The following is a 10,439-nucleotide window of genomic DNA, read 5'->3' as shown; positions in this document are numbered from 1 at the left end:
TTTCTTTTTCTTTTTCTTTTTCTTTTTCTTTTTCTTTTTCTTTTTCTTTTTCTTTTTCTTTTTCTTTTTCTTTTTCTTTTTCTTCTTTTTCTCCTTTCTCCTTTCTCCTTTCTCCTTTCTCCTTTCTCCTTTCTCCTTTTTCTTTTCATTTTTTCTTTTTTTTTCTTTTTCTTTTCCCTTTCCTTTTCCTTTTTATTTCTCTTTTCCTTTTTCTTTCTTTTGCCCTTTTTCCTTCTCTTTTCCTTTTTCTTTTTCTTTCTTTCTTCTTTTTTTTTTTTTCTTTTCTGTAAGGGTACCAGGATTCTTTCTCCTGATGTTGAAAGGAGGCAGGGAGGAGACATGATAGGCACTTCAGTGGAAGGGGGATAAAATAAAATATCTGCAATTTTGTAGAACCAGAGTCTTCCCTAAGAATAAGTTTCAGGCCTTAAATCTTGGAAATAAATTGCAAGGCACTAATGGTTATTTTCTTCATGCTTTGGATGTATAATAATAAATATGTGTGTCCCATTACAAGCATTCTGATTTTTTTTTCCATCTGACGGTTGTTTTTTTCTGTTTGTTTTATTAGTAGTATTTTGTATAATCACTTCTCTGAATAATGTTTACTTTAGGAGAGGTTATTCTGTCTTTCACACATAACAAGAAACCTAAATTCTAACTTTTAATGAACTTCTCCAAGGGTAAAAATAAATTTTAATGTTATGGCTTCTGTGAACTCCAGTTTTGTTTTTCATTTGCTAACTGTACCTCCCGGTCCTGACAGCTTTTACTTGACTTGCTTTTTAGTGCCAACAGCATGCTTAAATCCATGCACTTAAAAATTCTTACTAAATGACCTCTTTACTACCAAGCAGCTGCATTTATTGCATGGTAGTAAATGATGAAGAGGAAATCTGTCTTCCTTCAGGTTGATATAAATCTTTCAGACTGATATAAAAAAAATCGATAGAAAAAAATAATAATAATAAAAAGCCAAAACAGATTACGTATTGTAAACTTGGACTTTGTGGGCCTAATCCTGCAAACATGTGCCTGTTTGGCCCTTATTTCAGCATGCCTGACTTGCATGCTTATTTTTAAGCAAAATATTAGTTTACAGGTTTGTAGCTCAGCTGAAAATAGAGATTCTCCACTTTGGAGCTTTTTTTGATGCTGTCTGCAATTTCCCCTAAATGTTGCAAACACATATTTCTTTTTGAACATCCTGATAACAAATTTGCCTTTCTTCATTTGTAATGAGTGGGAGATAGATGTGTGCATAGAGTGGGAAGGGGAAGTTAAGAAAGAAGCAAAATTACCTTCAAAATATGGTGTGTTAATACAATTTATCCGATAAATGTCACTTGGCAAATCCAAGCTGGTAGCACATGCTGGGACTTAAACATCTTATTATTTATTTATTTATTAACAGAGAAAGTACATTTAAATATCACCTAAAGATGTAGCAAACACATTTCATAATAAGACCAGTGTGCAGATACTGCAATTTTTGTTTTATTTCAAGCATTTTAAAGGACTGACTTTGGACCGGTGAATGGATATGTGTGTGCTTGTTCTGTTGGAGACTTTTGGTGTCTTTGGTTTATGTTCTCTCCTTCAGTAGAGATGACATGGATTCTCACAGACGTCAAGTGACCTGAAATGAAAACATGTGAAGAACTGTAAATTGTTCTAATCTGCAGAAATGGATTAAATGGTGATGTAAACTCTAAAACTAAAAGGAATAAATGAGTGACCAACAGTAGCTTTTTATTCTTTTACATGGCATTCAAAAATTGTTATCAAGGTTTTCAGCAGTTGCATTTTTCAAAATGATGGTGGATGAGCAAGGCTAAATATGATTGCTCAAGCTCTTTTTCCCTCACACCACAATTACTACATTTTTAATAAGAAGTGATTTTGGAAATGCACTAGAATGTACCACTTCATTTTGAAGATCTGAGTCTCTTTTGAGGTAGGGTCCTATAAAACAGGTTTTCTGGATCAGCAGGTTTTAGACTCCTCTTTTCTAGAAATGTTGAAGAAATATTCCTCTTATTTCTCACCCCTGGTTTATTTGTTTAATTTCTGGGCCATACAGTTTTAGGAGGAAAAATACCATGCTAGTAATTCACAGGCCATTTCTCAGGCAGAATTCCATTTTGCCACATTTTATTTAATGTGTTTTTATATGTGTTGTGAGAAGCTGTGTCATTGTCAGTGTGTGTCACACCCAGTGTTGTCTGTTATCTCGTCTGAAGCAGATGATGCAATTTTGTGCCTTCTTCTGTGTATGGTTAAGATTAGGGCATGGCTGTGAGCAAGCCAGCTAAAGATGGGCTAAGTAAGACCACGTGGTCGTGACACTTAAGGGGATGGATGAATGGGCATTGTAGCAGGGTGAACATGGGCCTCTGGGAGTTTTTGTCCATCACTGGCAACCTGTGCCCCTAAATCAGGAGTGGGTTTTGAAAACTGTAGAACTGATGCATCTTCCATGGAGGCAGATCTCCATAGATATCACAGCATCGTATACATGTTCTTCAGTTGCTTCTCAGGAGCACACTAGAAAGTGAGCTCAGTGCCATAATGTTCTCATATTCCTAAGATCCTTTGAGGCATTCCTGGTATTTCTGTTGCACCCATACATGAGATACTTCTGAGCAAAACAGCAGTCTCAGGTCTATGTTGCAGCCTTCTTGCAATTACCCTGTTCTAGCCCAATATTCCTTGTTCCCCGCGCTACTTACGAATGGTCTTGTCTGGATGTAAACATTACCCAATGGTGCTTATAACACAGCATGTGAACCTGAGCAGAAAGGTTTCATCAGCTCTTACTGGCATATATACTGGCAAGTCAAAACCTCAAGCATTTGCTTTCATGGGTTTGGAGTGGAGCATTCAGGAGCTGCATGGACAGCTTCCTCTAGCTGCAGATCCTGGGGCACAAGCTAGAACTGCTCCCCCTTTGTTTCCCTGGCATGTAAACCTCTCCTTCTCTCTAGGAAGAGCCTCTAGGCTATAACCAGAGCTCACCATTATTCTTAATTTGGCAAGCAGAAGATATGGGAACTTCCTGGGTTTGTGTTTTCAGGAAAAGAAGTTCTAGGGAAGTGAGTCAAGAGACAAGATACAAAGAAAGCACCAAATGCTTTAATTATAGTAAAAGCAAAAGTGAAATCTCTATTGTATAAATCAAGACACCTTGGCTCTTAGCACTTGGAGGTGGTAAACAGATAATGTACCCATAAAAAGTAGCACTGAAGATCTCAGTGTGGTACAGAGAACCCCATTGTCCCTGCAGCAGCCTGGGACCTGGAACCCCTTGTCTGCAGCATGCCTCTCCTGCTGCCTCACCACAGCTGAGTAAAATAGCAGAAACAAACCCTGTGCTACATGACCAGGTTACAAAAGTCTTAAAAAGCCACGTCTGTCTCAACTAACGCTGTGAAATAAGTTTGGACTGCAATATCAGGAAGTTTTCCCTTGAAGCTGGACTGCAAAAAGTACAACATGAAGGTATGGTGGCGCATGGGCACTACTGTCACCACCAGTGGTTGGACTCCGTCTCTCAAGGGCTGATCTCTCTTGGGCTAGGTCTCCGTGGACTTTGACATATGGGTGTAAGTTATGAGCAGTTGCCTAGTATGTGGGAAGTGCTAGCAATCACCAGCTTTTCCACTTCTGCGTGTTGAAAGATTATCAGCTTCTGCCTGTTTGTCCTTTGCATTCACACTCATTGCAGTCCACGTTCCCCTTGTAACAAGCATCCTCTGTTCATCTACAAGCCACCTGAGGAAGGATCCTGGAATGATCTGAAAGCAGTTGCTGGAATCAGGCTTACATTGCTGGAAACCTGCCTCTCATTCACTCTGTCATAAGGTACCTTATTAGCCATTGATCCAAGAAGATTCCTTTGGTTGTCAGTAACTCTTGGTAGGCAAACCACTTTGCAGTATGCCAACGAATCTGCATCTTCCAGTGAACTTTCAAGCTTGTCTAGATCCAGGATGGTCTGCTACCCAGGCAGTCAAGAAACGGAGGGTAAGAGGAGGACATCCTTCAGGTCCCTGCCCAGGTGGTGTTTCCAACATGAGCTTCAGACAGTGTTCAAGGCATTTTCCTTTCAAATGGGATGCCTGCTTCCAACCCTTGATTCTCAGGCTTCCGTGGCATACCTACCTTCCAGGTCCTTCTGGTGCTGATAAAATTTCTTCTTCTCCCTTTTCTAGAAGCACTTCAAAAAGCTTCACTGCTGTCAAGTTTGGAGTCACTGCTACTAACTCATGGAGCAAAGGTTGGATGAATGCCTAAGGAAGAACCATGGGGAGCAGGCAAACACAGGGCAGGGCCAGAACAGCTGGTAAACAAACATTAATTAATTAGTCAGGGATTCATTCCATCCCTTTTCAGCACTGCACCCAGGGTGTGTGCCAGGGATGCATGCCCTCAGCCTGAGAGTGCTGAGAACAAAGCAGTTCCAGATGAATGCTAAGGTGGCCGGTGTTCATGGGGAACTGGGGTGTGACAACATGATCTCTGGGCACAAGGATATTGAAGGCTACAGCAATGAAGATCATAAAGGTGACAGACATATTTACTTTAAAACAGTGTTAAAAACCCAACAACCAAACCAACCAACCAACCAGAAACACAGCAAAACAAAACTGACAAATAGCAAGAAGGTGAAGTGGGCCCAACTTTCTCTTTGCAATGCTAATTAGCAAGAGGTTGGGGATCCTCTTTGAATAGACTCAAGGACTGTCATGTTTCTTTTGCCCCAGCCAGCTTTCCTATCTCTCCCTAAGAAGCCTGCCAGAGCTAATCAGCCTGCTGATATCTGTGGAGGTAGTGTGAGACACAGGTGAGTTGGACAGAGGTGGGGTCAGTTCATGATTTGCCTGTGCTGACAACCCCGGGGGTAACAGCTGGGAGTACGTGTGTCTATCAGGGACTGAGTCACTGCTCAGCACCTTGCCCTCATCCCGTGCGTTGGCATCACTACACTCAGAGCAAACAAGTTGCTGCTTAAGAATAAAACATTAACGTGCATGTGCGTGCAGTGCTGGCTGGTTTTTGCTTGGTAAATTACATCTCCAAATTTGACTGGCACTGTTAGAACAAGAGCACCAGGCAACCAGGAGGAGGAGCGGAGCGGGAAGGTGGCAGTCACCCTTATCTCTCAGCCCAGCAGCTCTGCGCGTGTTGCTCTGGAGGTGAGACAGGCTTTGGTTGTGCTATGTGAGGTGAGTGCCAAGCTACCTATTGGTGTACCTGAAGAAGAGGCAGGCTGGGAAGGGGTTCCTAGCAAGTATAGCATGCAAAGGTGCTGTTTCTGCTGTGCTCTTCAGTGAATCACGTGGCTTTTTCTGGCACAAGGCTATAAGCTAGACAGTCTGGAAAAGCCAAAGGTGCAATCAGGAATGGAGGATACTTTGGCCCCAAGAGAATCAAATTATATGATACCTTGATCACTAGGAGAGACCTGGCTGCTGGTGCTCCCAGCAGTGGCCATGCTTTTCAAAGATAAATTATCCACTTAAAATTTGGAAGTACTCCTGTAAGTGAGTCACACAATATCTTCTCACACAGTAACTTCTATTATTCAAAGAAATCTCTGTAATAAGCACTGAATAGTTAGAGGATGTAAAACAAATTTACATAGTGCATACATTGGAAAAGTGAATAAAGCATGTTTCACAAAGACGGATGTATCTCGCCTTTTAATATTATCAAGATATCTTGCAAAACATTCTTTAGTAAAAAAAAATGTCTTTACCAAAAAAGAAGGTTAAAGGGCTTTGATTCCTGTCCAAGACTTTATTTGGCTGGGAGGAAGTGGACTAGAGCACATTAGGCTGGACACCAATAATGCTTAGTTTTAATTTTATGTAAAACTGATGATCCAACAGCTTCTTGGCTCCTGCTTTATTCTTGTGTCCCTTAATTTTTAAACTGAATAAAGGTGTGTCTGTTCCCAGGCTAACAATATTATTGATAGGGTATTTTAGGAAAAGTTAAGTAAAACAGGATGGTCAACTTCTGAAAGGAAGACAAGTGCTGAAGACAAATACTTGTTAAGACGTATGTAACTTGTTCACTCTGTCTGCCCACAAGCAGGATTAAAACTAGCATGGCCCCACACCAAGCATTTCTAGTGTTCCAGTTAAAACTTGATATGATCTGTCAGCTGTAGAAAATGTTTGTGCTGGCTTTTGCCGATATTTGTCAGTGTTTGCTGTTTCTGCCTGCATGTGCTTGCCATAGGATGGGAAGGGAAGATCTCTGCTCCTGATCAGCATGGAAAGCATATGGTCGAGGCTTGTCGAAAAGTACTTCATTGCTCTGCATAGGTAGGGGCAAAATAAAAGGTGTAGCATAGGATGAAAACATTTGCATGCTGCTTCTTGTAATATGTATTTTGTCCTGTATCAAAAAGCAATCTCACTACCCGTTCTCCTTTTCAATAACTGATGAAGATTTTGTTTTCTTTCCTTGTTCTGTGCAATCAGGCATGCAACCAAATTTCTGTCTTTATAGGGACATGAGTAAAGACTGATTCAGAGGTACATACTTCTGAATAAGATATGCAAAAAAGGTAGTATTGGTAGGAGTGCCAAAGTTGGAAGATGGTTTATTTGATCTGCAGAATGATAAACTGATGAACTGGTAAGTGTGATACTGACTGAATCCAATGGCATGCACCACAGCAATTACACAATTAACTACTTTGTCTAAGTGCCACTGTCACTCACTACTGTCATTAAAATCAATGTGGCTACCTGTGCAGAACTACCACAGTCATCCTTTGAGATGAAAAAAGGAGTATGTAGATACAGTTATTTTTTAGCTAACAGGTCATTTGCCTCCCACCCTGACAAAATGACCCAAAAAATAATGCTCTACAGGTTTGCAAAGAAATGCTTCACTGAATGCTTCACTGTTTCACAAAGTAAAAAGTAATTACAGGATATGACCTATTAGAAACTAGAAGAATTATTTATGATACTTGTATATTATCTCTGCTGGAGGTTCAAGTCTAACAGGTCAGTAAGCCCCAAACTTCTGAACTCTGCCACCGAGGTACTGAGTAACACTGAGAGTCTTAAAGGATCTGGTATTTTTGAATTGAGGTGAATAACTGTACAAGGTGCCATGTCATTTCAGATGCTTTGGTAGAACAAAAACTGTCTGAGCTCAGAAGGAAAGATTTATGTAATAAATAGGCTTTTTGCTTTTGACCATCATCTCCTCTGCAGAATGCAGCTTTGATCTTACCTAAAATCACATTTGGGTTGTCTTAAATATATTGTTCAATGCTATGAAAGATCTGAGTAGGTCTTTAACAAATAAGCTGCCTAAATTCATCAACTTGCGTAAATGAGAATATATCCTCATCCTCATCTCAAAAACCATGAATGCCTGCCAATCCTTATCTTCAATCTCCTAATTTAGGTAGGAGGAGCCCAGTTCAGTGGTTGAGAGAGACGTGTTACATAATGCTTGTTTAGTGTAACAGATTTTGGTCAACACATCCCAGCTGAAACTTGGCAGTCTAGGCAGGCTGTGAACATAAATTCTGTGCAGACATGTTTACCTTTTGTTAGCTACAAAACATGTTCAGGGGATTACACCAAATACAGTGCTCTGATAAAAGCAGCTGTATTTTCTTTCTGATTTGGAAATTGAAGTGGCTGACGTTTCACACAGCAAATTTGTACACTAAACCAGGTATGAAACTTTCCCCATAGCAGATAACTGGCAGAGGCTATGTCTTTAATGGATACCCAGTTTAATACAGTCAGATAAGCTGTGTACGTGTACTAGTTTTGGTAACTATGGCTATGGCTGCTGTTTATTTATGATTATAGCACTGTGGCCTCTTGTTGCGTGGAGCTTCTTAACTTGTATTCTGAAACATTATGTGCTTCACGAATGGATTAGATGACATTTTATAGTAGCTTGACATATACTCATTCCTTCCAAATACACCAGACTTCCCTAATGTACCAAGAATTATTGAAACATGAATAGCTGACTTTCTTGTAGCACTAGTACATACGTTAATGTGGAAGTTATGGGATGTAGCTGGGTAAGTTTCTTTCAGAGTTAGACCGTAGACAATACCTACTGTCTGAATATGACAAAGCTGAACTTCAGTTCTTTTTAAAAAGCAGGTCTTTTTTTTTCTTACTTGATAGTATTCTGTTATGCCTTTTATATATATATAATATATTATATTAAGTTATTCTACAGTTGATTTTAAACCAATAGCAACCAATGCTGCCAGAATACTAGCAATATTTTTCATGTAGTCTCAGACTATAAAACATCTATGATATTTACTTTTTCCCTTAAAGCTTATTCCTTTTCAGTAAGAGGATTATATAAGAAATCAAACAACACCCATTATCTACCCTTTCCTCTGCCAAAAATAAATGAGATATTAGCCCTTGTGGTCAGGAGAAAAAAATTCAAAGGCTCAATAGGATAAATAAGATTAGTTAGAATCAAGTTTTCCAAACCTTAGAACTGTAATCAACTTAAACCAATTTTGGAAATGTTTAATAGTTGACAGTACTTTACTAAAGAGAGCTTATTTAGAGCCAGTTAGTACTTAGCTTGTAAGCAAATACATTGTGCAAGGAGTCCTTCCCTACACACTACACTGTCACTGCAACCTCCTCTTCTTAGCCTAACACTGTCTGTCCAGCAGTGCTCTCATTGGTTTTTCACCTTCATACCCCAATATGTCGGGTGGTTTAATTGCTTGATGTGAGTAGCAAGGCAGCAATCATGAAGATGCAATTCCTGCAAGTTTTGTGAAAATAGGTGGCTGGGTAGAAGAGACCCAATACCTTGACAGAAAGAGAGTCTTTAGTATGAAATTGTGTATTTGTTGTGCACCAGATAATTGACACAAGAGAGAGAATTATAAAATCTGGCAGTTTACAGCAAACCAGATACACAAAGAAAACCATGGTTTATGGTTTATTTCTGGTGCATCTGCTTCTGTTTTCTGTATGTGGTGCAGTACAACCATTATATGCAAGAGCAGGGCTTAGCAGTATGTCTGAACTGTTGTATCAGAACTGTATTGATTTTTATTTTATTTTATTTTTTTTGTGATGGAGCAGAAGTCATTTGCCTTTTTCTAAACAGGAAGGGTCAAAAGTGAGTGATGCTATAGTGCTCTCATGGTTTTGTGTCCAGGTCTGTATTGCCCTGATGAATTATGATTGATTACATCTAAAAGCATGTATGCATACGTATCATTGTGCATGTATGGATAATGCATGTGTAAGTTTTGCAGAGCTTAAAAGGTCTACTGCTGTTGAAATGGTCTTTTCTGGAGCACTTTTTCAGTCTTTACTTCTCTTTCAAGAGAGTTATTATGTGGGTTTGAAAAATGTACTAAGAAAGCATCTTTGTAGACACAAATGCTCTAAATATTTGTTCACTGAAGGGTTTTGGGATCGCTGGTCTGCAGAGCACTTGTAGGTGGCCTTAAGACAGCTGGCTGATCATGTTCTGCAGGCGCTGCTCCAGACACTAAGTGCTTACGGGATGGTATCTCAAGTGCTTCTGCAGGGCAGATATGGATCTTCTGTAAATGGAAGTAGTGAGCTATATTGAGATACAGCCCCTGTGATAAAAGCATTTGAGAACTTATATTCTAATATTAAATAAGGATAATCCCCTCCACCCCAGTAAAAGTATAGCCACCCAAGGCTTTTTCCTTAATAAGAAAGCAACAAAAGAAGCCTGAACAAACCATTGATTTTGTATTATTTTTATTTGCTCTTTCACATAGCCACTCTACTCTGTTTCTTTTTATTATTATTATTTATTATATTTATTTAATCTCCTTCAGGGTCACATGCCATCATTGTGGTCTAATGCATGAAATATTTTTTAATATGTTTTCCCTAGTATAATTAGTGAGGATTATTTTATATGAATAAAACTCCAAGATGCTGAGTTTTTGCCTCTATAGTCATGTCTGAGTAGTGTGGTATTTTTCAGCAATTCTTTAGGCTTGAAAGCTGGTGGCATAATGTAAGGCCAGAGTTCCTGTAGGTTAGCCTTTTTTTTCTGAACCTGTCACTGGAGAAGGAATAGCAAGAGGTAGAGCAGATGACTCCAGGGGACTTTCTCCTGACAGAAAGTCAAACAGTACTGTGACAAGTAGCTAGAAGTAGGGTAGCCCTGTACACATTCTGTGTGTGCACCCGCTTTGCAAATCAGAGTTCTTAGTAGGGAAGCTTGAGCTTGAATCATAGAATCACAGAATGGCTTAGGTTGGAAGGGACCTCAAAGATCATGTAGCTCCAACCCCCCCACACCACGGGCAGGGACGCCACCCACTAGATCAGGTTGCTCAGGGCCCCATCTAATCTGGTCTTGAACATCTACAGGGATGGGGCATCCACAGCTTCTCTGGGCAACCTGTTCTA

At 39.7% G+C, this 10,439-nt stretch overlaps 1 protein-coding gene across 7 annotated transcripts in view; it reads left to right on the top strand.

The window, feature by feature from the left end:
* The window catches only part of LOC310894294 (uncharacterized protein), an 87,496-nt gene that overhangs the window by 8,972 nt on the left and 68,085 nt on the right, over positions 1 to 10,439 (top strand). The window lies entirely within an intron of this gene.

This window comes from Anser anser (assembly GCF_964211835.1).
Source record: "Anser anser genome assembly, chromosome: 2".
In the NCBI taxonomy this organism is placed as follows: Eukaryota; Metazoa; Chordata; class Aves; order Anseriformes; family Anatidae; genus Anser; species Anser anser.
Note: the sequence above shows the minus strand (reverse complement) of the source record. Positions and strands in the feature narration are given on the sequence as shown.